At 37.6% G+C, this 24,444-nt stretch overlaps 1 non-coding gene and 1 pseudogene across 1 annotated transcript; one reads left to right on the forward strand and one right to left on the reverse strand.

The window, feature by feature from the left end:
- The window catches only part of LOC112735300 (magnesium transporter MRS2-3-like), a 51,527-nt pseudogene that overhangs the window by 7,375 nt on the left and 19,708 nt on the right, over window positions 1-24,444 (reverse strand).
- Window positions 10,290-10,393, forward strand: LOC112739166 (small nucleolar RNA R71). The gene has a single exon (XR_003170104.1). It is a non-coding gene; the product is annotated as a small nucleolar RNA R71 (small nucleolar RNA).

The following is a 24,444-nucleotide window of genomic DNA, read 5'->3' on the forward strand; positions in this document are numbered from 1 at the left end:
GAGAAAATACAATAAATTTCAAAATTATCAATGAAGATTAGTTTTAATTAGATGAGCAGAGCTAGTAGCTTTTTGCTTCTGAACAGTTTTGGCATCTCACTTTATCCTTTGAAGTTTAGAATGATTGGCATCCATAAGAACTCAGAATTCAGATAGTGTTATTGATTCTCCTAGTTTAGTATGTTGATTCTTGAACACAGCTACTTTATGAGTCTTGGCCATGACCCTAAGGATTTTGTTTTCCAGTATTACCACCGGATACATAAATGCCACAAACACATAACTGGGTGAACCTTTTCAGATTGTGACTCAGCTTTGCTAAAGTCTCCAGTTAGAGGTGCCCAGAGCTCTTAAGCACACTCTTTTTGCTTTGGACCACGACTTTAACCGCTTAGTCTCAAACTTTTCACTTGACACCTTCACGCCACAAGCACATGGTTAGGGACAGCTTGATTTAGCCGCTTAGGCCAGGATTTTATTCCTTTGGGCCCTCCTATCCATTAATGCTCAAAGTCTTGGATCCTTTTTTTATCCTTGCCTTTTAGTTTAAAGGGTTATTGGCTTTTTCTGCTTTTTTTTCTTTTTCTTTCTTTTTCTTTATTTTTTTCGCCCTTTTTTCCCCAAGCTTTGTGTTTTTCACTGCTTTTTCTTGCTTCAAAGAATCAATTTTATGATTTTTCAGATTATCAATAACATTTCTCTTTTTTCATTATTCGTTCAAGAGCCAACAATTTTAACATTCATAAACTTCACTATAAAAAATATGCACTGTTCAAGCATTCATTCAGAAAACAAAAAGTATTGCCACCACATCAAAATAATTAAACTATTTCCAAGATAGAATTCGAAATTCATGTACTTCTTTTTCTTTTTCAGAAAAAATTTTTCATTTAAGAAAGGTGAAAGATTCATGGAATCATTCATAGCTTTAAGACATAGACACTAAACACTAATGATCATGTAATAAAGACAAAAATATAGACAAAACATAAAGCATAGAAACCGAAAACAGAAAAATAAGAACAAGCAAAGTAAAGAACGGGTCCACCTTAGTGACGGCGGCTAGTTCTTCCTCTTGAAGATCCTATGGAGTGCTTTAGCTCCTCTATGTCTCTTCCTTGCCTTTGTTGTTCCTCTCTCATGGCCTTTTGGTCCTCTCTGATTTCATTGAGGATAATGGAGTGCTCTTGGTGCTCCATCCTTAGTTGCTCCATGTTAGAACTCAAGTCTCCTAAAGAGGTGTTGAGTTGCTCCTAATAGCCTTGTGGAGGAAAGTGTATCCCTTAGGGCATCTCAGGGATTTCTTGATGAGAAATTTCCTCATACTCTTGTTGAGGTCCATGAGTGGGCTCTCTTGTTTACTCCATCCTCTTTTTAGTGATGGGCTTGCCCTCTTCAATGAGGATGTCTTCCTCTATGACAATTCCTGCTGAATTGCATAGGTTACAGATAAGATGAGGAAAGGCTAACCTTGCCAAAGTGGAGGGCTTGTCCGCCACCTTATATAGTTCTAGAGGTATGATCTCATGAACTTCTACTTCCTCTCCAATCATGATACTATGGATCATGATAGCCCAGTTCACTGTAACTTCAGACCGGTTGCTAGTAGGAATGATAGAGCGTTGGATGAACTCTAACCATCCTCTAGCCACAAGCTTGAGGTCAAGCCTTCTCAGTTGAATCGGCATGCCTTTGGAGTCTCTCTTCCATTGAGCTCCTTCCACACAGATGTCTATGAGGACTTGGTCCAACCTTTGATCAAATTTGACCCTTCTAGTAAAAGGGTGAGGATCTCCTTGTATCATTGGCAAGTTGAATGCCAACCTCACGGTTTCTGGACTGAAATCTAAGTATTTTCCTCGATCCATTGTGAGCCAATTCTTTGGGTTCGGGTTCATACTTTGATCTGGTTCTTAGTGATCTATGCATTAGCATAGAACTCTTGAACCATTAAGATTCTGACTTGTTGGATGGGGTTGGTGAGAGCTTCCCAACCTCTTCTTCGAACCTCACGTCGGATCTCCAGATATTTACTCTTTTTGAGCATGAAGGGGACCTCGGGGATCACCTTTTTCTTGGCCACAACTTCATAGAAGTGGTCTTGATGGACTTTTGAGACGAATCTCTCCATCTCCCATGACTCGGAGATGGAAGCAATTGCCTTCCCTTTCCTCTTTTCAGAGGTTTCTCCGGCCTTAGGTGCCACTAATGGTTATGGAAAAACAAAAAAAGAGCTTTTTCCCACACTAAACTTAAAAGGTTTGCTCGTCCTCGAGCAAAAGAAGAAAGAAAGAAGGAGAAAAAGAAGAAATAGAGGGGATAGAGGGGTGTTTTGGATTCGGCTAGGGGGGTTTAAGTGTTTATGATGTGTGAAATTGAAGGTGGTAAGGAGGGGTATTTATAGGGTAAGAGAGAGAGAGAGGGAATTTGTGTAAGAGGGGGTTGGGTTTGGGAGGGAAATGTTTTGAATTTGAATGGAGAGGTAGATGGGGTTTTATGATGGGTTTTTGGGGAGTAGTGGATGGATGTGAGTGGTGAAGAGATTGTGGGGAAGAGGGTAGGATTTGATAGGTGAATGGTATTTGGGGAATAGGTATTGATGTGATTGGTCAAGGGTATTTGGAGAAGAGTGTTATGGAAAGGTGTAAAGAGAAGAGAGAGTGAGTTGGGGTAGGTGGGGATCCTGTGGGTCCACAGATCCTGAGGTGTCAAGGAATTCTAGCGTTTAAACGCCCTCTGTGTGCCATTTCTAGCGTTTAACGCCATCTCTGCTACCTTTTCTGGCGTTAAACACCAGTCTGTCTGCCAATTCTGGCGTTTAACGCTAGCCAGACACCAAACACCCTTTTCTGGCGTTAAACGCCAGTCTGTCTGCCAATTCTGGTGTTTAACGCCTAGAATGCTGCCAGACTGGGCGTTAAACGCCCATTCTGCTATCCTTACTGGCGTTTAAATGCCAGTAAGCCTGTCCTCCAGGGTGTGCTATTTTTTATGCTATTTTTGGTTCCGCTTTAATTCTACAGCTATTTTTGTGACTTCATATGATCATCTACCTAACGAAAACATAACATGGCAATGGAAAACGAATGTCTATAAATAAATATAATTAAATAACATTGGGTTGCCTCCCAATAAGCGCTTCTTTAATGCCAATAGCTTGACAGTGAGCTCTTAGAGAGCTTCACAGAGACTCAGAGCTTAATGGTGGCCTCCTAACACCAAACTTAGAAGTTGAGTGTAAGGGCTCTGTTTGACTCTGTATTGAGAGAAGCTTTTCATGCTTCCTCTCCATGGTTACAAAAGAAGCTCCTTGAGCCTTAAACACAAGGTAGTCCTCATTCAATTGAAGGACTAGCTCTCCTCTGTCCACATCAATCACAGGTCTTACTGTGGTTAGGAAGGGTCTTCCAAGGATAATGGATTCATCTTCATCCTTCCCAGTGTTTAGGATTATGAAATCAGCAGGGATGTACAGGCCTTCAACCTTCACTAAGAAATCCTCAACAAGTCCATAAGCCTGTTTCATTGATTTGTCTGCCATCTCTAGTGAGATTCTTGCAGCTTGTACCTCATAGATCCCTAGTTTTTTCATTGCAGAGAGTGGCATGAAGTTTATTCCTGACCCCAGATCACACAGAGCCTTCTCAAAGGTCATGGTGCCTATGGTACAGGGTATTAAGAACTTTCCGGGATCCGGTTTCTTCTAAGATAATTTCAGTTGAACCAAAGCATTCAATTCATTTATGAGTGGTGTGGGAAAATCGTGATCTCAATACTTCTTCGCAACTCTGCACAACTAACCAGCAAGTGCACTGGGTCGTCCAAGTAATACCTTACGTGAGTAAGGGTCGATCCCACGGAGATTGTCGGCTTGAAGCAAGCTATGGTCATCCTTGTAAATCTCAGTCAGGCGGATTCAAATGGTTATGAGGTTTTGACAATTAAAATATAAATAAAATATAAAATAAGATAAAGTTACTTATGTAATTCACTGGTGGGAATTTCAGATAAGCGTATGGAGATGCTTTGTTGCTTCTGAACCTCTGCTTTCCTATTGCCTTCTTCCAACCATGCGTAACTTCCTTCCAGGGCAAGCTGTATGATCCTCTCGGATGAAAACAAATCCATATGCGCTGTCACCACACGGCTAATCATCTGTCGGTTCCCGCTAGCGTCGGAATAGGACCATTGTCCTTTTGCACACTGTCACTGCGCCCAACATTCGCAAGTTTGAAGCTCGTCACAGTCATCCCTTCCCAGATCCTAGTCAGAATACCACAGACAAGGTTTAAACTTTCCGGATCTCAGGAATGCTGCCAATGGTTCTAGCCTATACCACGAAGATACTAATCTCACGGACTCGGTCCGTGTATTAGATATCCAAGAGAGTATACTCCAGCTGTCGTCCAATGACTACGTTGAACATCATGTATACCGTTTTGTGGTTGTCAGGCACGGGATCTTGGCTAAGCGAGTAACGAAGATTGGGTGATTGTCACGGGTCACCCCTTCATTCTGACTTAACTGAATTAAGAACAAGAGTATATCTTAGAAAAGAAGTAGGCATGAATTGAAGGAAAAACAGTAGTAATTGCATTAATTCATGAAGAGCAGCAGAGCTCCACACCTTAATCTATGGGGTGTAAAAACTCCACCGTAGAAAATACATAAGTGAAAGGTCTAGGCATAGCCGTGAGGCCAGCCTCCAAACGTGTACAATGGTCTATGATAACATCAGATTAACCAAAACACAAAAAAAAGGGTTTTAAAAAGTAGTTTTTATACTAAACTAGTAGCCTAGGGTTACAGAAAATGAGTAACTAAGTGTAGATAGTGCAGAAATCCACTTCCAGAGCCTACTTAGTGTGTGCTTGGGATGAGCATTGAAGCTTTCACGTGCATAGGCTGTTCCTGGAGTTAAACGCCAGCTTTGGTGCCAGTTTGGGCGTTTAACTCCAATTCTGGTGCCAGTTTGGGCGTTTTACACCAAGATATTTTAGGCTGACTTTGAACGTCAGTTTGGGCCATCAAATCTCGAGCAAAGTATAGACTATTATATATTTCTGGAAAGCTCAGGATGTCTAATTTCCAACGCAATTGAGAGCATGCCAATTGGTCTTCTGTAGCTCTAGAAAATCCACTTTGAGTACAGAAGGGTCAGAATCCAACAGCATCTGCAGTCCTTTTTCAGCCTCTGAATTAGATTTTTGCTCAGGTCCCTCAATTTCAGCCAGAAAATACCTGAAATCATAGAAAAACACATAAACTCATAGTAAAGTCCAGAAATGTGATTTTTGAATAAAAACTAATAAAAATATAATAAAAAGTAACTAAAACATACTAAAAACTATGTAAAAACAATGCCAAAAAAGGTATAAATTATCCGCTCATCACAACACCAAACTTAAATTGTTGCTTGTCCCCAAGCAACTAAAAACAAAATAGGATAAAAGAAGAGAATATACAATGAATTCCAAACTTATCAATGAACTTAGTTCCAATTAGATGAGCGGGACTTATAGCCTTTTTGCTTCTGAACAGTTTTGGCATCTCACTTTATCCTTTGAAGTTCAGAATGATTGGCTTCCATAGGAACTTAGAATTCAGATAGTGTTATTGATTCTCCTATTTCAGTATGTTGATTCTTGAACACAGATACTTTATGAGTCTTGACCGTGACCCTAAGCATTTTGTTTTCTAGTATTACCACCGGATACTTAAATGCCACAGACACATAACTGGGTGAACCTTTTCAGATTGTGACTCAGCTTTGCTAGAGTCCCTAGTTAGAGGTGCCCAGAGCTCTTAAGCACACTCTTTTTACTTTGGACCACAAATTTAACCGCTCAGTCTCAAGCTTTCACTTGACACCTTCACGCCACAAGCACATGGTTAGGGACAGCTTGGTTTAGCCGCTTAGGCCAGGATTTCATTCCTGTGGGCCCTCCTATCCATTAATGCTCAAAGCCTTGGATCCTTTTTACCCTTGCCTTTTGGTTTAAAGGGCTATTGCCTTTTTCTGCTTGCTTTTTTTTTTTTTTGCAAGCTTTGTCTATTCATTGCTTTTTCTTACTTCAAGAATCAATTTCATGATTTTTCAGATTATCAAATAACATTTCTCCTTTTTCTTTATTCTTTCAAGAGCCAACAATTTTAACATTCATAAACAACAAATTCAAAAATATGCACTGTTCAAGCATTCATTCAGAAAACAAAAAGTATTGCCACCACATCAAAATAATTAAGCTAACTTCAAGATAAAATTCGAAACCATGCACTTCTTATTCTTTTGCAATTAAAACATTTTTCATTTAAGAAAGGTGATGAATTCATAGGACATTCATAGCTTTAAGACATAAACACTAGACACTAATGATCATGTAAGAAAGACACAGACATAGACAAAACATAAAGCATAATTTTCAAAAAACAGAAAAAAAATAAGAACAAGGAAATTAAAGAACGGGTCCACCTTAGTGATGGCGGCTAGTTCTTCCTCTTGAAGATCTTATGGAGTGCTTGAGCTCCTCTATGTATCTTTCTTGCCTTTGTTGCTCCTCTCTCCTGGCTCTTTGGTCTTTTCTAATTTCATGGAGGAGGATGGAATGCTCTTGGTGCTCCATCCTTAGTTGTCCCATGTTGGAACTCAATTCTCCTAGGGAGGTGTTGATTTGCTTCCAATAGTTTTGTGGAGGAAAATGCATCCCTTGAGGTATCTCAGGGATTTCATGATGAGGAATTTTCTCATGCTCTTGTTGAGGTCCATAAGTGGGCTCTCTTGTTTGCTCCATCCTTTTCTTAGTGATGGGCTTGTCCTCTTCAATGAGGATGCCTCCCTCTATGACAATTCCAGCTGAATTGCATAGGGTACAGATGAGATGAGGGAAGGCTAACCTTGCCAAAGTAGAGGGCTTGTCTGCCACCTTGTAGAGTTCTAGGGATATGATCTCATGAACTTCTACTTCCTCTCCATTCATGATACTATGGATCATGATAGCCCGGTCTATTGTAACTTCAGACCAGTTGCTAGTAGGAATGATAGAGCGTTAGATGAACTCCAACCATCCCTTAGCCACGGGTTTGAGGTCAAGCCTTCTTAGTTGAACCGGCTTGCCTTTTGAATCTCTCTTCCATTGAGCGCCTTCCACACAAATGTCCCTAAGGACTTGGTCCAACCTTTGATCAAAGTTGACCCTTCTAGTGAAAGGGTGAGGATCTCCTTGCATCATTGGCAAGTTGAATGCTAACCTCACATTTTCCGGACTAAAATCCAAGTAGTTCCCCCGAACCATTGTGAGCCAATTCTTTGGGTTCGGGTTCACATTTTGGTCATGGTTCTTAGTGATCCATGCATTGGCATGGAGCTCTTGAACTATTAAGATCCCGATTTGTTGAATGGGGTTGGTGAGAATTTCCCAACCTCTTCTTCGAATCTCATGTCGGATCCCGGATATTCACTCTTTTTTAGCTTGAAGGGGACCTTGGGGATCACCTTTTTCTTGGCCACAACTTCATAGAAGTGGTCTTGATGGACCTTTGAAATAAATCTCTCCATCTCCCATGACTCGGAGGTGGAAGCAATTGTCTTCCCTTTCCTCTTTCTAGAGGTTTCTCCGGCCTTAGGTGTCATTAGTGGTTATGGAAAACAAAAGCTTTAGCTTTTCCCACACCAAACTTAGAATGGTTGCTTGTCCTCGAGCAAAAAAGAAGAAAAAAAGGAGTAGAAGAAGAAGAAATGGAGGAGATAGAGGGGGTGTGAATTTGGCCAAGGGGGTAGTAATGTGTATGTTGTGTGAAGATGAAGGTGGTAAGGAGGGGTATTTATAGGGTAAGGGAGAGAGGGTAGCCATGTATGAGGGGTTGGGTTTGGGAGGGAAATGGTTTGAATTTGAATGGTGAGGTAGGTGGGGTTTAATGATGGATGGGTGTGAGTGGTGAAGAGGTTGTGGGAAAGAGGGTAGGATTTAATAGGTGAGGGGTGTTTGGGGAAGAGGTTTTGATAGGATTGGTCAAGGGTGTTTGGGGAAGAGTATTATGGAAAGGTGTAAAGAGGAGAGAAGAAGAGGTGGGGTAGGTGGAGATCCTGTGGGGTCCACAGATCCTGAGGTGTCAAGGAATTCGAGTCCCTGCACCATTCTGGCATTTAAACGCCCATTATGTGCCAAATTTGGTGTTTAACGCCAGCTCTGCTACCTTTCCTGGCATTAAATGCCAGTCTGCTGCCCATTTCTGGCGTTAAACGCCAGCCAGATGCCCATTTCTGGCGTTAAACGCCAGCCAGATGCCCATTTCTGGCGTTTAACGCCAGCCAGATGCCAGATAGCCCTTTCTGGCGTTAAACGCCCAGAGTGCTACCCATTCTGGCGTTTAACGCCCAGAATGCTGCCAGGCTGGGCGTTAAACATCCATTCTGCTATCTTTACTGGCGTTTAAGCGCCAGTAAGTCTGTCCTCCAGGGTGTGCTATTTTTAATGTTGTTTTTCATTCTGTTTTTGATTTTTTTTGTTGTTTTTGTGACTTCACATGATCATCAACCTAAAGAAAACATCAAATAGCAATGGAAAATAATTAAATATAATTAAATAACATTGGATTGCCTCCTAACAAGTACTTCTTTAATGTCAATAGCTTGACAGTGAGCTCTTAGAGAGCTTCACAGAGATTTAGAGCTTGATGATGGCCTCCCAACACCAAACGTAGAAGTTGAGTGTGGGGGCTCTGTTTGACTCTGTATTGAGAGAAGCTTTTCATGCTTTCTCTCCATGGTTACAGAAGAAGATCCTTGAGCCTTAAACACAAGGTAGTCCTGCTTCAATTGAAGGACTAGCTCTCCTCTGTCCACATCAATCACAGCTCTTGCTGTGGCTAGGAAGGGTCTTCCAAGGATGATGGAGTCATCCTCTTCCTTCCCAGTATCTAGGATTATGAAATCAGCAGGGATGTACAGGCCTTCAACCTTCACCGAGACATCCTCTACAAGTCCATAAGCCTGTTTCCTTGAATTGTCTTCCATCTCTAGTGAGATTCTTGTAGCTTGCACCTCAAAGATCTCTAGTTTCTCCATTACAGAGAGGGGCATGAGGTTTATCACTGATCCCAAGTCACACAGAGCCTTCTCAAAGGTTATGGTGCCTATGGTACAAGGTATTAAGAAATTTTCAGGATCCTGTTTCTTCTGAGGTAATTTCAGTTGAAACAGATTATTTAGTTCATTAATGAGCAATGGGGTTTCATCATCCCAAGTCTCATTACCAAATAACTTGGCATTCACCTTCATGATTGCTCCTAGATATTGAGCAACTTGCTCCTCAATAATATCTTCATTCTCTTCAGAGGAAGAATACTCATCAGAGCTCATGAATGGCAACAGTAAGTTCAGTGGAATCTCTATGGTCTCTATATGAGCCTCAGATTCCTTTGGTTCCTCATTAGGGAACTCCTTGGAGGCCAGTGGACATCCATTGAGGTCTTCCTCACTGGAAATCACTGCCTTTTTTTCCTCATTAGGTTCGGCCATGTTGGTTATATTTATGGCCTTGCACTCTCTTTTTGGATTCTCTTCTGTATTGCTTGGGAGAGTACTGGGAGGGAGTTTAGTAACTCTTTTACTCAGCTGACCCACTTCTTCCTCCAAATTTCTAATGGAGGACCTTGCTTCAATCATAAAACTGAGAGTGGTCTTAGATAGATCAGAGACTACAGTTGCTAAGTCAGAGTGGCTCTGCTTAGAATTCTCTGTCTGTTGCTGAGAAGATGATGGAAAAGGTTTGCTATTGCCAAACCTATTTCTCCCACCATTATTGTTACTGAAGCCTTGATTAGGCTTCTGTTGATCCTTCCATGAGAAATTTGGATGATTCCTCCATGAAGGATTATAGGTGTTTCCATAGGATTCTCCCATGTAATTCACCTCTTCCATTCCAGGATTCTCAGGATCATAAGCTTCTTCTTCAGAGGAAGCTTCCTTAGTACTGTCTATTGCAGCTTGAATTCCAGACAGACTCTGAGAAATTATATTGACTTGCTGAGTCAATATTTTGTTCTGAGCCAATATTGCATTCAGAGTATCAATCTCAAGAACTCCTTTCTTCTGAGTTGTCCCATTATTCACATCATTTCTTTCAGAAGTGTACATGAACTGGTTATTTGCAACCATTTCAACGAGTTCCTGGGCTTCTGCAGGTATCTTCTTCAGATGAAGAGATCATCCAGCAGAGTGGTTCAATGACATCTTGGACAATTCAGACAGACCATCATAGAATATACATATGATGCTCCATTCTGAAAACATGTCAGAAGGACACTTTCTGATCAATTGCTTGTATCTTTCCCAAGCTTCATAGAGGGATTCACCTTCCTTCTGTCTGAAGGTTTGGACTTCCACTCTAAGCTTGCTCAACTTCTGAGGTGGAAAGAATTTGGCCAAGAAGGCATTGACTAATTTTTTCCAAGAGTTCAGGCTATCTTTAGGTTGTGAGTCCAACCATGCCCTAGCTCTGTCTCTTACAGCAAAGAGAAAAAGCATAAGTCTGTAGACCTCGGGATTAACTCCATTGGTCTTAATAGTGTCACAGATTTGCAAGAATTCAGCTAAAAACTGATGAGGATCTTCCAATGGAAGTCCATGAAACTTGCAATTCTGTTGCATTAGAGAAACTAATTAAGGCTTAAGCTCAAAGTTGTTTGCTCCAATTACAGGAATTGAGATGCTTCTTCCACAGAAGTCAGAAGAGGGTGCAATAAAGTCACCAAGCATCTTCCTTACATCTCCACCATTGTTGTTGGGTTCGGCCATCTCTTCTTCTTTTTCAAAAAATTCTGTCAGGTCCTCTCTAGAGTGTTGTGCTTTAGCTTCTCTTAGCTTCCTCTTTAGAGTCCTTTCAGGTTCCGGATCAGCTTCAACAAGAATGTTCTTATCCTTGTTCCTGCTCATATGAAAAAGAAGAGAATAGAAAAGAAGAGGAATCCTCTATGTCACAGTATAGAAATTTCTTTATGTGAGTAGAAGAATAGAAGAGTAGAATGAAGAAGAGAGAAGATGAAGAATTCGAACACAGAGAGGGAGAGAGGGTTCGAATTATAAGAAGAAGAGAAGTGTTAGTAAATAAATAGAAAGAGATGAGAGAGAGAGAGAGAGAGAGAGAGAGAGAGAGAGAATTTTAAATTAAAATAAAAGGAAAATATTTTTGTTTTTATTTTAATTATTGGTTAGTATTCGAAATTTAAAAAGAGAAATAAAATAAAATTAAAATTTAAAACAATTAGTTAATTTAAAAATAATTTTGAAAAGGTGGTGAGGAGTTTTCAAAAATTAAAGAGAGAAAAGTAGTTAGGTGGTTTTGAAAAAGATAAGAAATAGTAAATTTTTAAAATCAAACAAAAAGTCAAGTAGTTAATTGAAAAAGATTTGAAAATCAATTTTGAAAAGATAAGAAGTTCTAAAAAGATTTTGAAATTAAGTTTTGAAAAAGATATGATTGAAATTTGTTTTGAAAAATATTTGAAAAAGAAATTAAAAAGATTTGATTTTTAAAATTGAAGTTGATTATTTGACTAATAAGAAACTAAAAGATATGATTTTAGAATTTAAAGCTTGAACCTTTCTTAATAGGCAAGTAACAACTTGAGACTTTTGAATCAAAATATTAAATGTTAGCAAATATTTTGAAAATTATGAAGTAAAATTAAGAAAAATATTTTAAAAATCAATTTTAAAAGTTTTCAAAAATATATAAAAAAATGAAAAAAGTTTGATTTTTGAAAAAGATTTGAAATAGATAGAATTTTTAATTTGAAATTTTGACTTGACTAACAAGAAACAACTAAATTTTAAAATTTTTGATTAAATCAATTCAAATATTCGAAATTTATGAGTAAAACGAGGGAAAGATATTATTTTTTATTTTTGAATTTTTAATGAGGAGAGAGAAAAATACAAAAATGAAACAAAACATAAAAAATTTAAGATCAAAACAAAAATGCATGCAAGAACACTTTGAATGTCAAGATGAACACCAAGAACGCTTTGAATGTCAAGATGAACACCAAGAACTTATTTTTGAAAAATTTTTAAGAAAAGAAACACATGCAAGACACCAAACTTAAAAATTTTTAAACTTTAGACAATAAGAATTCAAAAATGCATATGAAAAATAAGAAAAGATACAAAACAAGAAAAACACAAGATCAAACAAAGACAGTCATCAAGAACAACTTGAAGATCATGAAGAACACATGCATGAATTTTTCAAAAATTTAAAGAAAGATTAAAAAGATGCAATTGACACCAAACTTAAAATTTGACACAAGACTTAAACATGAAATTTTTGGTTTTTATGATTTTATTAATTTTTTTTGGGATTTTTCGAAAATTAATCAGGAAAAGAAAATAAAGAAATTCAAATTTTTTAATAAGAATTCCAGGAATCATGCAATGTTAGTCTAAAGCTTCGGTCCAAAAATTTAGACATGGCTTAATAGCCAGCCAAGCTTTATGTGAAAGCTTTGGTCCAAAAGATTAGACATGGCCAATGGCCAGCCAAGCTTCAGCAGAGCATTACATACAACAACCAAATTGATGGGAATAAAAAAGCTCCTGCAATGATAAGTGAAAGCCTCGGTCCAAAAGAATTTAGACATGGCTTAACAGCCAGCCAGGCTTCAACAGATCATGATGAAACTCTAGAATTCATTCTTAAAAATTCTGAAGAACAAAATAAAATTTTTTGAATTTTTCGAAAATAAAAAGGTTGAAAATAAAATAAAATTACCTAATCTGAGCAACAAGATGAACCGTCAGTTGTCCAAACTCGAACAATCCCCGGCAACGGCGCCAAAAACTTGGTTGGCGAAATCGTGATCTCAACACTTCTTCACAACTCCGCACAACTAACCAGCAAGTGCACTGGGTCGTCCAAGTAATACCTTACGTGAGTAAGGATCGATCCCACAGAGATTGTCGGCTTGAAGCAAGCTATGGTCATCCTTGTAAATCTCAGTCAGGCGGATTCAAATGGTTATGAGGTTTTGACAATTAAAATATAAATAAAATATAAAATAAGATAAACTTACTTATGTAATTCACTGGTGGGAATTTTAGATAAGCGTATGGAGATGCTTTGTTGCTTCTGAACCTCTGCTTTCCTATTGCCTTCTTCCAACCATGCGTAACTTCCTTCCATGGCAAGCTGTATGATCCTCTCGGATGAAAACAAATCCATATGCGCTGTCACCGCACGACTAATCATCTGTCGGTTCCCGCTAGCGTCGGAATATGACCATTGTCCTTTTGCACACTGTCACTGCGCCCAACATTCGCAAGTTTGAAGCTCGTCACAGTCATCCCTTCCCAGATCCTACTCGAAATACCACAGACAAGGTTTAGACTTTCCAGATCTCAGGAATGCTGCCAATGGTTCTAGCCTATACCACGAAGATACTAATCTCATGGACTCGGTCAGTGTATTAGATATCCAAGAGAGTATACTCCAGCTGTCGTCCAATGACTACGTTGAACATCATGTAGACCGTTTTGTGGTTGTCAGGCACGCGATCTTGGCTAAGCGAGTAACGAAGATTGGGTGATTGTCACGGGTCACCCCTTCATTCTGACTTAACTGAATTAAGAACAAGAGTATATCTTGGAAAAGAAGTAGGCGTGAATTGAAGGAAAAATAGTAGTAATTGCATTAATTCATGAAGAGCAGCAGAGCTCCACACCTTAATCTATGGGGTGTAGAAACTCCACCGTCAAAAATACATAAGTGAAAGGTCTAGGCATGGCCGTGAGGCCAGCCTTCAAACGTGTACAATGATCTATGATAACATCAGATTAACCAAAACACAAATGTAAATCATGTTGCTTGTATGCGAAGTTTGTATTCGTAGGTTTTGATGAATGACAAACCAACAAAAGACATGAAAGACAAACCAACAAACAACTTGAATGAACAAGCATGTTGAAAGATCAACCAACATTCAACGTTGAGGAATGAAGAGTTGAAAGCAACACAACAACAACAAGAAACTCAAGTCCACAACTTTTGAAGACAAGTATAGTGTCTTAGGACTTAGGTAACTTCTTGTTAAGAACCAATTGCTAAATCTCTCAACACACACTCACAAAATGTTTTGATGCACATCTTGCAATTCGATGCTAGCCAAATGGTTTAAAAACTTGTTTTCAAAGGTACAAAAGCATAGGAATTGACTCCAACAAGTTTGAGATCAATCCTAAGCATTTTGAAGTGATTTTAAGCCATTCTTTAAGGTTTGCATCGATGCACACTCATCTTGCATCGATGCAAAACATGCAACGACTTGTTGCATCGATGCAAAGATGTTTGCATCGATGCAACCTAGCTGAAAATTCAAATTTCAGCTTCAAAGACACATTTGCATCGATGCAAAGTGTTATGCATCGATGCAAATGATTCAAAAACATAAAAAACGGCTAGTTTTAACAAAACGGCTCCATCCCATTAACTCCCCAACGTTTCTAAGGTTTGGGGAGTCTATAAATAGATGGATTGAAGCCTTATTTCATACATGTGAGTATTTGCAAACTATCTTGTTCATATTCTTTCATTCTACACATTTTTAAGGTGTTATAATACACAATTTGAGAGAGCAATATCAATTGGTTCAATAGTGCTAAACTTGTAATCATACACTCTTCTAGAGAGTACTCATTTCGTCTCAACAATTCTTTGAGAATTGTTTTCTTGTACACTTTGTAAATTGGAGTGTGATCTCCAAGGTTGAGTCAAGAGTTATAAACACTATAGTCGGTGAGGATACCAAAGAAGTATACTAAGTACTCAAGGCAAATCTTAGAGAAGGTATCTCTAAGTGGAGTGGGTTAGTATACGAGTGGTGATCATATACCGTGAGGTGTTAGAAACTAAGGACTCGGATTGTAAAAGGTTTTGCGCGAGCACCTTGAAGCTTGGCAATAGTGGAACTTCTCAATAGCGATTGAGAAAGAAAGTGGACGTAGGACAAGGATTGTGCCGAACCACTCTAAATAGCGTTTGCATCTCTCCAAACTCATCTCTTCAATATTATTGTCTTTTACCTTTGAGCAAATAAATTGTGATCGAAAAGTAGCTTCGTAAGTACTTAAGGAATAGCTTAAGTCTGATTGGTGAAAAGCTTGATCAATTTATTTGAGTTGGTGTCTATTGGAAAGTAAAAGCTCCTTATAAATGCTTAGCAATTGAGTTAAGCTCTTGGAAAAATACTAGTACAATAACACCTTTGTATATTGTCTTTAACTTTCGCAAAAAGATTCATTGTTGTTGCAATACTCAATTCACCCCCCCCTCTTGAGTAATTGTGCATAGGTTCTACAACAAAAAATGGGTTTTAAAAAGTAGTTTTTATACAAAATTAGTAGCCTAGAGTTACAGAAAATGAGTAACTAAGTACAGATAGTGCAGAAATCCACTTCCGGGGCTCACTTGGTGTGTGCTTGGGCTGAGCATTGAAGCTTTCACGTGCATATGCTGTTTCTGGAGTGAAACACCAGCTTTGGTGCCAGTTTGGGCGTTTAACTCCAATTCTGGTGCCAGTTTGGGCGTTTTACGCCAAGATGTTTTAGGCTGACTTTAAACGTTAGTTTGGGCCATCAAATCTCGAGCAAAGTATGAACTATTATATATTGCTGCAAAACCCAGGATGTCTACTTTCCAACGCAATTGAGAGCGCGCCAATTGGGCTTCTATAGCTCCAGAAAATCCACTTTGAGTATAGAAGAGCCAGAATCCAACAGCATCTGCAGTCCTTTTTCAGCCTCTGAATCAGATTTTTGCTCAGGTCCCTCAATTTCAGCCAGAAAATACCTGAAATCACAGAAAAACACACAAACTCATAGTAAAATCCAGAAATGTGATTTTTGAATAAAAACTAATAAAAATATAATAAAAAGTAACTAAAACATACTAAAAACTATGTAAAAACAATGCCAAAAAGGGTATAAATTATTCACTCATCAATGAGAAATGGAGGTTCATCCTCCTAAGTCTCATTACCAAATAACTTGGCATTCAGCTTCATGATTGCTCCTAGATACTGAGCTACTTGCTCTTCAACAATATCTTCATCTTCTTCAGAGGAAGAATACTCATCAGAGCTCATGAATGGCAACAGTAAGTTCAGTGGAATCTCTATGGTCTCTGTATAAGCCTCAGATTCCTTTGGTTTCTCAGGAGGAAACTCCTTAGTGGTCAGTGGATGTCCATTGAGGTCTTCCTCACTGGAAATCACTGCCTCTTCCTCCTCTATAGGTTCGGCCACTTTGGGTATATTTATGGCCTTGCACTCTCTTTTGGGATTCTCTTCTGTATTGCTTGGGAGAGTACTAGAAGGAGTTTCAGTAACTCTTTTACTCAGTTGACCCACTTGTGCCTCCAAATTTCTGATGGAGGACCTTGTTTCAGTCATGAAACTGAGAGTGGTCTTAGATAGATCAGAGACTATGGTTGCTAAGTCAGAGAGGCTCTGCTTTAAATTCTCTGTTTGTTGTTGAGAAGATGATGGAAAAGGCTTGCTGTTGCCAAATCGAATTTTCCTATCATTATTATTATTGAAGCCTTGATTAGGCTTCTGCTGATCCTTTCATGAGAAATTAGGATGATTCCTCCATGAAGGATTGTAAGTGTTTCCATAGGATTCTCCCATGTAATTCACCTCTTCCATTGCAGGATTCTCAGGGTCATAAGTTTCTCCTTCAGAGGAGGCTTCTTTAGTACTGTCGGATGTAGCTTGTAATCCAGTCAGATTCTGAGAAATCATATTGACTTGCTGAGTCAATATTTTATTCTGAGCCAATATGGCATTCAGAGTATCAATCTCAAGAACTCCTTTCTTCTGAGTCATCCCATTATTCACAGGATTTCTTTCAGAAGTATACATGAATGGTTATTTGCAACCATTTCAATGAGTTACTGCGCTTCTGCAGGGGTTTTCTTCAGATGAAGAGATCCACCAGCAGAGTGGTCCAATGACATCTTGGACAATTCAGACAGACCATCGTAGAATATACATACGATGCTCCATTCTGAAAGCGTGTCAGAAGAACACCTTCTGATCAATTGCTTGTATCTTTCCCAAGCTTCATAGAGGGATTCACCTTCCTTCTGTCTGAAGGTTTGGACTTCCACTCTAAGCTTGCTCATCTTTTGAGGTGGAAAAAATTTGGCCAAGAAAGCATTGACCAACTTTTTCCAAGAGTTCAGGCTTTCTTTAGGTTGTGAGTCCAACCATATCCTAGCTCTGTCTCTTACAGCAAAGGGAAAAAGCATAAGTATGTAGACCTCGGGATTAACCCCATTGGTCTTAACAGTATCACAGATTTGCAAGAATTCAGCTAAAAACTGATGAGGATCTTTCAATGGAAGTCCATAAAACTTGCAATTCTGCTGCATCAGAGAAACTAATTGAGGTTTGAACTCAAAGTTATTTGCTTCAATTGCAGGAATTTAGATGCTTCTTCCATAGAAGTCGGAAGTTGGTGCAGTAAAGTCACTAAGCACCTTCCTTGCATCTCCACCATTGTTGTTGGGTTCGGCTGCAATGTCTACTTCTTTTTCAAAAATTTCTGTAAGGTCCTCTCCAGAGTGTTGTGCTTTAGCTTCTCTTAGCTTCCTCTTCAGAGTCCTTTCAGGTTCAGGATCAGCTTCAATAAGAATGTCCTTATCCTTGTTCCTGCACATATGAAAAAGAAAAGAACAGAAAAGAAGAGAAATCCTCTATGTCACAGTATAGAGATTCCTTTATGTGAGTATAAGAATAGAAGAATAGAAGAATGAGAAGAGAGAGGAGATGAGTAATTCGAACAGAGAGAAGAGGGAGGGGTTCGAATTATGGGTAGAAGAGAAGTGTTAGTAATTAAATAAATAAATAGAAATAGATGAGAGAGAGAGTATTCAAATTTTAAGAAGAGGGAAAAGAAAAATATTTTTATTTTTATTTTAATTATAAGTTAGAATTTGAAATTTAAGAAAAGAAATAAAAGCAAATTGAAAACTGGATAAATTAATTAATTAAAAAGATTTTTGAAAAATTTGTTAGTTAGTTTTCGAAATTAATGAGAGAGAAAAGTAGTTAGGTGGTTTTGAAAAAGATAAGAAATAGTAAAATTTTTAAAATTAAAACAAACAAGTCAAGTGGTTAATTGAAAAAGATTTGAAAATAAATTTTGAAAAGATAAGAAGTTAGAAAAAGATTTTGAAATTAAGTTTTGAAAAAGATATGATTGAAATTTATTTTGAAAAGTAATTGAAAAAGGAAATTAAAAAGATATGATTTTTAAAATTAAAGTTGATGACTTGACTAATAAGAAACTAAAAGATATGATTCTAGAACTTAAAGATTGAACCTTTCTTAATAGGAAAGTGACAAACTTGAAATTTTTTAATCAAAACATTAATTGTTAGTAAAGTTTTCAAAAATGTGAAATAAAAATAAGAAAAAGATTTTGAAAATTTATTTAAGAAATTCGAAAATATTAAGAAGAAAAATGAAAAAGATTTGATTTTTGAAAAAGATTTGAAAAGATAAAGTTTTTAAATTAAAATTTTGACTTCACTAACAAGAAACAACTAAATTTTAAAATTTTTTTACTAAGTCAACCCAAAATTTCGAAATTTATGAGTAAAATAAGAGAAAGATATTATTTTTAAATTTTTTGAATTAATGAAGAAAGAGAAAAACAACAAAATGATACAAGACATAAGAATTTAAGATTAAAACAAATAATGCATGCAAGAACACTTTGAATGTCAAGATGAACACCAAGAACACTTTGAAGATCATGATGAACATCAAGAACATATTTTTGAAAATTTTTAAGAAAAGAAACACATGCAAGACACCAAACTTAAAAATTTTTAATGTTTAGACACTATAAATTTGAAAATGCATATGAAAAACAACAAAAAGCACAAAACAAGAAAATCACAAGATTAAACAAAGAAAATCATCAAGAACAACTTGAAGATCAAAGATGAACACAATGCATGAATTTTCGAAAATCTAAGAAAAATTAAAAACATGCAATTGACACCAAACTTAAAATTTGACACTAGACTCAAACAAGAAACACAAATTTTTTTTTTTTTGGTTTTATGATTTTATTAATTTTTTTTGTATTTTTTTAAAATTATTTTGGAAAAAGAAAATAAAGAAATTCAAAATTTTTAATAAGAATTCCAGGATTCATGCAATGTTAGTCTAAAGCTTTGGTCCAAAAGAATTAGACATGGCCACATGGCCAGCCAAGCTTTAGCATAACAAATACAGACATGTCATTTCTACAATGAAAAGTGAAAACCTCAGTCCAAAAGATTAGACATGGCTTAACAGCCAGCCAGGCTTCAAGATATCTCATGAAGCTCTAGAGTTCATTCTTAAAAATTTTGAAGAACATTTTTCGAAAACTATAAGAATTTTTTTTCTTTTTTCGAAAATAAAAATAAAAAGCTTAAACATAAAATAAAATTACCCAATCTAAGCAACAAGATGAACCGTCAGTTGTTCAAAATCGAACAATCCCCAGCAACGGCGCCAAAAACTTGGTGCACGAAATTGTGATCACACTTTTCACAACTCCGCACAACTAACCAGCAAGTGCACTGGGTCGTCCAAGTAATAAACCTTACGCGAGTAAGGGTCGATCCCACGAAGATTGCCGGCTTGAAGCAAGCTATGGTCATCCTGTAAATCTTAGTCAGGCGGATTCAATTGGTTATGAGTTTTGATAATTAAAAGATAAATAAAACGTAAAATAAAATAAAGATACTTATGTAAATTGATGAGCGGATAATTTATACGCTTTTTGGTATTGTTTTTAGTATGTTTTTAGTATATTTTAGTTAGTTTTTATTATATTTTTATTAGTTTTTATTTAAAATTTACTTTTCTGGACTTTACTATGAGTTTGTGTGTTTTTCTGTGATTTCAGGTATTTTCTAGCTGAAATTGAGGGACCTGAGCAAAAATCTGATTCAGAGGCTGAAAAAGGACTGCAGATGCTGTTGGATTCTGACTTCCCTGCATTCGAAGTAGATTTTCTGGAGCTACAGAAGTCCAATTGGCACGCTCTTAATTGCGTTGGAAAGTAGACATCCTGGGCTTTCCAGCAATATATAATAGTCCATACTTTGCCTAAGATTTGATGGCCCAAACCGGCGTTCCAAGTCAGCTCAAGAATTCTGGCGTTTAACTCCAGAACTGGCACAAAAGCTGGAGTTAAACGCCCAAAATGGCACAAAAGCTGGCGTTTAACTCCAAGAAAAGTCTCTACACATGAAAGCTTCAATGCTCAGCCCAAGCACACACCAAGTGGGTCCCGGAAGTGGATTTTTACACTAAACACCCTAGCTTACTCATTTTCTGTAACCCTAGGTCACCAGTTTACTATAAAAACTACTTTTAGTAATTCATATTGTACCTCATGACACTTTACACATTTCATATTGTATTCTCTACGGCATGAGTCTCTAAACCCCATTATTGGGGGTGAGGAGCTCTGCTGTTCTTCATGAATTAATGCAATTACTACTGTTTTCCATTCTATCACGCTTGCTTCTATTCTAAGATATTCATTCGCACTTCAACCTGATGAATGTGATGATCCGTGACACTCATCATCATTCTCACCTATGAACGCGTGCCTGACAACCACCTCCGTTCTACTTTAGATTGAATGCATATCTCTTAGCCTCATGATTCAGATCAGAGTCTTCGTGGTATAAGCTAGAACTATTGGCGGCCATTCCTGAGATCCGAAACGTCTAAACCTTGTCTGTGGTATTCTGAGTAGGATCTGGGAAGGGATGACTATGACGAGCTTCAAACTCGCGAGTGTTGGGCGTAGTGACAGACGCAAAAGGATCAATGGATCCTATTCCGACATGATCGAGAACCGACAGATGATTAGCCGTGCGGTGACAGCGCATTTGGAACGTTTTCACTGAGAGGACGGGAAGTAGCCATTGACAACGGTGATGCCCAACATAAAGCTTGCCATGGAAGGAGCCTTGCATGCATGAAGAAGAAGATAGTAGGAAAGCAGATATTCAGAAGACAAAGCATCTCCAAAGCCTCAACCTGTTCTTCATTACTGCATAACAAGTATTTATTTCATGTTCTTTTACTTTTTACAATCAAATCTGAGAATTATTGATATCCTGACTAAAAGTTACAAGATAACCATAGCTTGCTTCAAGCCGACAATCTCCGTGGGATCGACCCTTACTCACGTAAGGTATTACTTGGACGACCCAGTGCACTTGCTGGTTAGTTGTGCGGAATTGCAAAAGTGTGATTGTAATTTCGTGCACCAAGTTTTTGGCACCGTTGCCGGGGATTGTTCAAGTTTGGACAACTGACGGTTTATCTTGTTGCTTAGATTAGGAATAAATTATTTTTGTTAGTTTAGAGTCTTTTATTTGAGTTTAGTTTTATATTTTAAGTTTGGTGTCAATTGCATGCTTTTATTTTCTTTTAATTTTTCGAAATTGCATGTCCTCGGTTCTTTCTTGATTTTTAAAAATTCTAAGTTTGGTGTCTTCTTTGTGTTTTCCTTTAATTTTTCAAAAATTTTTGTTTGATTCTCTAAAAATTTTAAGTTTGGTGTGTTTTTGTGCTTTTATTTACTTAAAAAATTTTCAAAAATTTGTTCTTGGTATTCATCTTGATCTTCAAAGTGTTTTTGGTGTTAATCTTGACATTCAAAGTTTTCTTGTTTGGTCTTTGTGTTTGATCTAAAATTTCTAAGTTTAGTGTCATTTTGTTGTTTTTCTCTTTCCGCATTAAATTTCAAAAATAAAAAAAATATCCTTTCCTTATTTTACTCATAAATTTCGAAATTTTGCATTAATTTAGTCAAAGATTTTCAAAATCATATCTTTTTTTTTAGTCAAGTCAATATTCTAATTTCAAAAATTGATCTTTTCAAATCTTTTTCAAAAATCAAATCTTTTTAATTTCTTCAATCATATCTTTTTATTTTATTTGCAATCATATCTTCTCATTCATATCTTTTTCAAAATAATTTTCAATCATATCTTTTTAATTGCTAATTTCAAAATCTTTTTAATTAATTAATTAATTTAGTTTTCAATTTGCTTTTATTTTATTTCCTTTTTTTTTGAAACTTTATTTTATTTTCCATTTATTTTACTTTATTTTATTCGGTTAATTTTAATTAAAATAAAATAAAAACAAAAATATATTTTATTTGCAATCCACATCATCTCCCTTTCTCCATCATGGACCTAAGTGGAAGTGAACAGTCCAGAAGGACTCTGGGGTCATATGCTAACCCCATTACAGCTGCATATGGGAGTAGCATCTGTATACCTCCCATCAAAGCAAGCAGCTTTGAGCTAAATCCTCAGCTCATTATCATGGTGCATCAAAATTGTCAGTATTCCGGTCTTCCACAGGAAGAACCCACTGAGTTTCTGGCACAGTTCTTACAAATTGCTGACACAGTACGTGATAAAGAAGTGGATCAGAATGTCTACAGATTATTATTGTTTCCATTTACTGTAAAAGATCAAGCTAAGAGGTGGTTAAATAACCAACCCACAGCAAGCATAAAAATATGGAGACAATTAACAGACAAATTCTTGAATCAATTTTACCCTCCAAAAAGGATGACACAGCTAAGGCTGGACATCCAAGGCTTTAAACAAGAGGATCATGAATCCCTTTATAATGCCTGGGAAAGGTACAAAGGGATGCTAAGAAAATGCCCCTCTGAAATGTTTTCAGAGTGGGTATAGTTAGACATCTTCTACTATGGGCTTACAGAAAAAGCTCATATGTCCCTAGACCACTCAGCTGGTGGATCTATACACATGAGAAAAACAATTGAAGAAGCTCAAGAGCTCATAGATACAGTTGCTAGAAATCAACATCTGTACTCAAATAGTGTGTCCTCCATAAAAGAAGAGGTTATGGCAGTAACTACTGATCCCAATCCTCAAGAACAGATTGTTGAACTTAATCAGCAATTACTCCTTATGACAAAACAATTAGCAGAATTCAAAGAGATGCTCCAAGACACTAAAAATGCTAACAAGAATATAGAAGCACAATTGAATCAGACAAGACAGCAGCTATCTAAACAGATAACAGAAGAATGCCAAGCTGTCCAACTAAGGAGCGGGAAGACATTGAATAACTCAGCTCAAAATAGCAAAAAGTCAAGAAAGAAACAAATGACAGAGGATGACCAAACCACTACCCAAGATCCCTCTGAGGACATCAAGAGCCCAGAGAGGAATAACTCTGGCGTTCAAACGCCAGAAAAGGGGGAAAAGTTGGCATTAAACGCCCATTCCTTGCCCAGTTCCGGCGTTCAAACGCCAGAAAAGGGTGGGAAGTTGGCGTTAAACGGCCATCCAGCACCCAATCCTGGCGTTCAAATGCCAATGAGGAATCAGACACCTGCAAGTGCTGATAGTAACCCCTCTAAGAAGGCTTCTCCAACCACTTCTGTAGGAAATAAACCTGCAGCAACTAAGGTTGAAGAATATAAAGCCAAGATGCCTTATCCTCAGAAACTCCGCCAAGCGGAACAGGATAAACAATTTGCCCGCTTTGTAGACTATCTCAGGACTCTTGAGATAAAGATCCCGTTTGCAGAGGCACTTGAGCAAATACCCTCTTATGCTAAGTTCATGAAAGAGATCTTAAGTCCTAAGAAGGATTGGAGAGAAACTGAAAGAGTGTTTCTCACTGAAGAATGCAGTGCAGTCATTCTAAAAAGCTTACCAGAAAAGCTTCAAGATCCAGGAAGCTTTATGATACCATGCACATTAGAGGGTGCTTGCACCAAGACAGCTCTATGTGACCTTGGAACAAGTATCAACCTAATACCTGCATCCATTATCAGAAAGCTTGGGTTGACTGAAGAAGTCAAACCAACCAGGATATGTCTTCAATTTGCTGATGGCTCCATTAAATATCCATCAGGCATCATTGAGGACATGATTGTCAAGGTTGGGCCATTAGCCTTTCCCACTGACTTTGTAGTGCTGGAAATGGAGGAGCACAAGAGTACAACTCTCATTCTAGGAAGACCTTTCCTAGCAACTGGACGAACTCTTATTAATGTACAAAAAGGGGAAGTGACCCTGAGAGTCAATGAGGATTAGTTCAAGTTAAATGTTGTCAAAGCTATGCAGCATCCAGACACAGTAAATGACTGCATGAGCACTGATATTATTGACTCTTTGGTGGAAGAGATCAATATGACTGAGAGTCTTGAATCAGAGCTAGAGGACATCTTTAAAGATGTTCAGCCTGATTTGGAGGAACCAGAGGAAATAAAAGAACCTCTAAAAATCCCTCAGGAAGAGGAGAAACCTCCTAAACCAGAGCTCAAACCACTACTACCATCCCTGAAATATGCATTTCTGGGAGAGGGTG

Source organism: Arachis hypogaea, chromosome 13, assembly GCF_003086295.3.
Source record: "Arachis hypogaea cultivar Tifrunner chromosome 13, arahy.Tifrunner.gnm2.J5K5, whole genome shotgun sequence".
Taxonomy (NCBI): domain Eukaryota; kingdom Viridiplantae; phylum Streptophyta; class Magnoliopsida; order Fabales; family Fabaceae; genus Arachis; species Arachis hypogaea.